This window comes from Hyperoodon ampullatus (genome assembly GCF_949752795.1).
Source record: "Hyperoodon ampullatus genome assembly, chromosome: 5".
Taxonomy (NCBI): Eukaryota; Metazoa; Chordata; class Mammalia; order Artiodactyla; family Ziphiidae; genus Hyperoodon; species Hyperoodon ampullatus.
In genome coordinates this window covers 135,479,320-135,486,414 of record NC_136918.1, presented here as the reverse complement: position 1 = coordinate 135,486,414, position 7,095 = coordinate 135,479,320, and positions in this window count along the sequence as shown.

Here is a 7,095-nt window from a genome sequence, read left to right as displayed (position 1 = left end):
AATAAGCTTAACCAAAAAGGTGACATATCTGTATACTGAAAACTACAAAACACTGATGAAACAAATTAAAGCAGACACAAATAAATGGAAAGATAGCCATGTTCATGGGTTGGAAGTATTAATATTGTTAAAATGCCAATAGTTCCCAAAGCAATCTACAGATTCCGTGCAATCCCTGTCAAAATCTCAATGACAATTTTTAGAGAATTTCTTTAAAAGGATCCTAAAATTCATGTGGAATTTCAAAAAACCCTGAATAGCCAAAGCAATTTTGAGCAAGAAGAACAAAGCTGGAGGCATTATAATTCCTGATTTCAAACTGTATTACAAAGTTATAGTAATCAAAACAGTACTAGCATAAAAACACATACCAATGGAACAGAATAGAGAGCACAGAAATAAACACACACATATGAGGTCAATGGATGATCTTCAACAAGGGTCTAAAAATACACAATGGGAAAAGGATAGTCTCTTTAACGTATAGTGCTGGAAAAACAGGATATTCACTTGCAAAGGAATAAAATTGGACTTGTCTTACACCACGCACACACACACACACACACACCACACACACACACACACAACTCAAAATAGGTTAAAGATGTATATATAAGACTTGAAACCATAAAACTCCTAGAAGAAAACATAGGGAAGAAGCTCCTTGACGTTGGCCTTGGTAATAATTTCTTGGATATGACACCAAGAGCAAAGATAGACAAATGGGATTGCATTAAACTAAAGAGCCTCTGCACAGCAAAGGAAATAATCAACAAAATGAAAAAGAAACCTACAGAATGGGAGCAAATATTTGCAAACTATATATCTAATAAAGTGTTAATATCCAAATATATAAGAAACTCATAATATTCACAGCACTAGATAAATAAATAATAACCTGATTTTAAAATGGGCAAAGGAACTTAATAGACATTTCTCTGCAGAAGGCATGCAAATGACCAACAAGAATATGAAGAGGAGCTTGACATCACTAATCATCTAGGAAATGCAAATCAAAGCCGCAGTGAGATATCACCTCACACCTGTTAGAATAACTATTACCAAAAAGTCAAGAGACAACAGGTATCGCGAGGGTGTGGAGAAAAGGGAACCCTGTACACTACCGGTGAGAATGTAAATTGGTGCAGCCACTATAGAAAACGGTATGGAGGCTCCTCAAAAGATTAAAAATAAAACTCCCATATGATCCAGCAATCCTTCTTCTGACTATATATCTAAAGGAATTGAAATCAAGATGTTAGTGAGATATCTGCACTCCCATGTCCATTGTAGCATTATTCATAACAGCCAAGACAGGAAAGCAGTCTAAATGTCCATGAGTGGATAAAGAAGATGTGGTAAATGGGACATTATTCAGCCTTTAAAAAGAAGGAAATTTTGCCATTTGTGACAACATGGGTGAACCTGGAGGATGTTATGAAAGTGAAATAATCCAGACACAGAAAGACAAATACTATATGATACCACTTATATGAGGCATCTAAAATAGTCAAACGCATAGAAGCAGAGAGTAGAATGGTGATTGGGAGGACCTGGGAGAAGCAGGGGAAAGAGGAGGTATTAGTTAGTCAAAGAGCACAGTTTCAGTTCTACAAGAAAAAAAAAATTACTCTGTAATTTAGAGTCTCCTAAAGATTTGATATGGTATACGTTTAAGATTTGATTAGCCAGAAATTATAATACATTTTCAAGTAAGTTTTTATGAGAGGGAATAGAAAAGAAAAAATAAGAAGTCAAAATCTGATCCTATTACAAAAAATGTAACCTCAGCTTATGCCCTACATAAGTTTAATCACCTTTACCCTTTTATTTTATATTACTGTATAATGAGGCTTGACCTTGAGTCACATTAGATCATTAATTCTCAAAGATATCTCAAAAAGAGTCCTGTGTCTCTAAATACAACCCTCAGAAAGTGAAGAGATGTGAATGTTTTCAATCAACGGAGAAAATAATCCCACGGTGGAATCAAGTCATATTTAAGGCTGTCAATCATCACTCTCATCAGCTTATCATCTTCTCACTGATGAAAGGGAGCCACCATTCCTGGCAAATGTGAGCTCCCCGTCCTGTATCTCACTTCACTAAGACCTGAGATTGTTCCATCGCTAATTGCTCCCAGAACATGGACCTGTAAAATCCTGTTTCTCTGCCTGGCTGCTCAGTACGTACCTTTGTTCCTCATCCAATGGCCCACACCCAAGTGACAACATTTCACACTTATTTTGTTTTTAAATGATTTACCAGTGTACCGGTGGTATTTCCTAAACCCCCTACCCACAGCCTTGCCCAACCTTTTAGATCCTTTCAGCCTTGTTGACTTGCCTGTGATTCTTTCTGTCTTCTCAGCAAGCCTCTAGGAAATATCTAGACTAATCTTTACCTCTCTCACCCCGTCAGCTTGCATGTGCTATTGGTTGTGTCCCTTGCAGAATGAAATCCTGTGTGCTACATATATTGTTAGGTCAGGCATTTGGGGAGTTCCCTAAACATCTTCCTCTCTTTTTTTTTTTTTTTTTTTTTTGCGGTACGCAGGCTTCTCACTGTTGTGGCCTCTCCCATCCATCACGGAGCACAGGCTCCGGACACGCAGACTCAGCGTCCGTGGCTCACGGGCCCAGCCGCTCCGCGGCATGTGGGATCTTCCCGGACCGGGGCACGAACCCGTGTCCCCTGCATCGGCAGGCGGACTCTCAACCACTGCGCCACCAGGGAAGCCCTCTTCCTCTCTTTTAATTCCCCAATTTCGAAGTTATTTTTTTAATCTTGAAAAAATAAGGGGTTTTTTGGGGGGAGGGGCGGTGCAGCTCAAATTTGGGCTCCACTTATAAGAAAAAAAAGAAGATAAAGCAAAGTTTGCCTAAAATGGAATGTGCTCTCACTTGCACCCTTGTCTACCCTGCCTGCAAATAAATTATGGGATGTTTGTGGGAGATGTTCTCCTTACCACATTATCTTTTTTTTAGGAAAGAAATGCTTAATGTATTTTTTAACTTTATGACTTTAAAAAGACAAAATACTTCCTGCATCTCCACTTATTGAAGCAGTTAGTTTTTCTTCTAACATTACTGTGAAGTATCCCCAACTGCCTATTGCAGTCCCACAAGTGTTCTTTTTTTTTTTTTTAACATCTTTATTGGAATATAATTGCTTTACTTTCTGCTTTATAACAAAGTGAATCAGCTATACATATACATATATCCCCATATCTCCTCCCTCTTGCGTCTCCCTCCCACCCTCCCTATCCCACCCTTTAGGTGGTCACAAATTACTGAGCAGATCTCACTGTGCTATGCAGATGCTTCCCACTAGCTATCTATTTTACATTTCGTAGTATATATAAGCCCATGCCACTCCCTTACATCGTCCCAGCTTACTCTTTCCCCTCCCTGCATCATCAAGTCCATTCTCTACATCTGTGTCTTTATTCCTGTCCTGCCCCTAGGTTCTTCAGAACCATTTTTTTTCTTTTTCTTTTTTTAGATTCCATATATATGTGTTAGCATATGGTATTTGTTTTTCTCTTTCTGACTTACTTCACTTTGTATGACACACTCTAGATCCATTCACCTCACTACAAATAACTCAACTTCGTTTCTTTTTATGGCTAAGTAATATTCCATTGTATAAATGTGCCACATCTTCTTTATCCATTCATCTGTTGATGGACACTTAGGTTGCTTCCATGTCCTGGCTATGGTAAATAGAGTTGCAGTGAACATTGTTGTACATGATTCTTTTTGAATTATGGTTTTCTCAGGGTATATGCCGAGTAGTGGGATTGCTGGGTCATATGGTAGTTCTATTTTTAGCTCTTTAAGGAACCTCCGTACTGTTCTCCATAGTGGCTGTATCAATTTACAGTCCCAACAACAGTGTAAGAGGGTTGCTCTTTCTCCACACCCTCTCCAGCATTTATTGTTTGCAGATTTTTTGATGATGGCCATTCTGACCAGTGTGAGGTAATACCTCATTGTAGTTTTGATTTGCATTTCTCTAATGATTAGTAATGTTGAGCATTCTTTCATGTGTTTGTTGGCAATCTGTATGTCTTTTTGGAGAAACGTCTATTTAGGTCTTCTGCTCATTTTTGGATTGGGTTTTTTGCTTGTTGGATATTCAGCTACATGAGCTGCTTGTATATTTTGGAGATTAATCCTTTGTCTGTTGCTTCATTTGCAAATATTTTCTCCCATTCTGAGGGTTGTCTTTTCATCTTGTTTAAGTTTTCCTTTGCTGTGCAAAACATTTTAAGTTTCATTAGGTCCCATTTGTTTATTTTGTTTTTATTTCCAGTTCTCTAGGAGGTGGGTCCAAAAGGATCTTGCTGTGATTTATGTCACAGAGTGTTCTACCTATGTTTTCCTCTAAGAGTTCTATAGTGTCTGGCCTTACATTTAGGTCTTTAAAACATTTTGAGTTTGTTTTTCTGTATGGTGTTAGGAAGTGTCCTAATTTCATTCCTTTACATGTAGCTGTGCAGTTTTCCCAGCACCAGTTATTGAAGAGGCTGGCTTTTCCCCATTGTATATTCTTGCTTCCTTTATCAAAAATAAGGTGGCCATATGTGTGTGGGTTTATCTCTGAACTTTCAATCCTGTTCCATTGATCTATATTTCTGTTTTTGTGCCAGTACCATACTGTCTTGATTACTGTAGCTTTGTAGTATAGTCTGAAGTCCAGAAGCCTGATTCCTCCAGCTCCATTTTTCTTTCTCAAGATTGCTTTGGCTATTCGGGGTCTTTTGTGTTTTCATACAAATTGTGAGAGTTTTTGTTCTAGTTCTGTGAAAAATGCCAGTGGTAGTTTGATAGGGATTGCATTGAATCTGTAGATTGCTTTGGGTAGTACAGTCATTTCCACAATAAAGATTCTTCCAATCCAAGGATATGGTATATCTCTCCATCCGTTTGTATCATCTTTCATTTCTTTCATCAGTGTCTTATAGTTTTCTGCACACAGGTCTTTTGTCTCTTTAGGTAGGTTTATTCCTAGGAATTTTATTCTTTTTGGTGCAATAATAAATGGGGGTGTTTCCTTAATTTCTCTTTCAGATTTTTCATCATTAGTGTATAGAAATGCAAGAGATTTCTGTGCATTAATTGTGTATCCTGCTACTTTGCCAAATTCATTGATTAGCTCTAGTAGTTTTCTGGTGGCATCTTTAGAATTCTCTATGTATAGTACCATGTCATCTGCAAACAGTGACAGCTTTACTTCTTCTTTTCTGATTTTGATTCCTTTTCTTTCTTTTTCTTCTCTGATTGCTGTGTAAAACTTCCAAAACTATGTTGAATAATAGTGGTGAGTGTGGACATCCTTGTCTTGTTCCTGATCTTAGAGGAAATGGTTTCAGTTCTTCACCATTGAGAACGATGTTGGCTGTGGGTTTGTCATATATGGCCTTTATTATGTTGAGATAAGTTCCCTCTATGCCTACTTTCTGGAGGGTTTTATCATAAATGGGTGTTGAATTTTGTCAAAAGCTTTTTCTGCATCTATTGACATGATCATATGGTTTTTCTCCTTCAATTTGTTAATATGGTTTACCACATTGATTGATTTACGTATATTGAAGAATCCTTGCCTTCCTGGGATAAACCTCACTTGATCATGGTGTATGATCCTTTTAATGTGCTGTTGGATTCTGTTGGCTAGTATTTTGTTGAGGATTTTTACATCTATGGTCATCAGTGATATTGCCCTGTAGTTTTCTTTCTGTGAGACACCTTTGTCTGGTTTTGGTATCAGGGTGATGGTGCCTTCGTAGAATGAGTTGGGGAGTGCTCCTCCCTCTGATATATTTTGGAAGGGTTTAAGAAGGAAAGGTGTTAGCTCTTCTCTAAATGTTTGATAGAATTCACCTGTGAAGCCATCTGGTCCTGGGCTTTTCTTTGTTGGAAGATTTTTAATCACAGTCTCAATTTCAATGCTTGTGATTGCTCTTTTCATATTTTCTATTTTTTCCTGGTTCAGTCTCAGAAGGTTTTGCTTTTCTAAGAATTTGTCCATTTCTTCCAGGTTGTCCATTTATTGGCATGTAGTTGCTTGTAGTAATCTCTCATGATCCTTTGTTTTTCTGCAGTGTCAGTTGTTACTTCTCCTTTTTCATTTCTAATTCTATTGATATGAGTCTTCTCCTTTTTTTTCTTGATGAGTCTGGCTAATGGTTTATCAATTTTGTTTATCTTCTCAAACAACCAGCTTTTAGTTTTATTGATCTTTGCTATTGTTTCCTTCATTTCTTTTTCATTTATGCCTGATCTGATCTTCATGATTTCTTTCCTTCTGTTAACTTTGGGATAATTTTGTTCTACTTTCTCTAATTGCTTTAGGTGTAAGGTTAGGTTGTTTATTTGAGATGTTTCTTATTTTATGAGGTAGGATTGTATTGCTATAAACTTCCCTCTTAGAATTGCTTTTGCTGCATCCCATAGGTTTTGGGCTGTCATGTTTTCATTGTCATTTGTTTCTAGGAATTTTTAAATTTCCTCTTTGATTTCTTCAGTGATCTCTTGGTTATTTAGTAGTTTATTGTTTAGCCTCCATGTGCTTGTATTTTTTACAGATTTTTTTTCCTGTATTTGATATCTAGCCTCATAGCGTTTTGATCAGAAAAGATACTTGATATGATTTCAATTTCCTTAAATTTACCAAGGCTTGATTTGTGACCCAAGATATGATCTATCCTGGAGAATGTTCCATGAGCACTTGAGAAGAAACTGTATTCTGTTGTTTTTGGATGGAATGTCCTGTAAATATCAATTAAGTCCATCTTGTTTAATGTATCATTTAAAGCTTGCATTTCCTTATTATTTTCATTTTGGATGATCTGTCCATTGGTGAAAGTGGGGTCTTAAAGTCCCCTACTATGATTGTGTTACTGTCGATTTCCTGTTTTATGGCTGTTAGCATTTGCCTTATGTATTGAGGTGCTCCTATGTTGGGTGCATAAATATTTACAATTGTTATATCTTCTTCTTGGATTGATCCCTTGATCATTATGTAGTGTACTTCTTTGTCTCTTGTGATAGTCTTTATTTTAAAGTCTGTTTTGTCCAATATGAGAGTTGC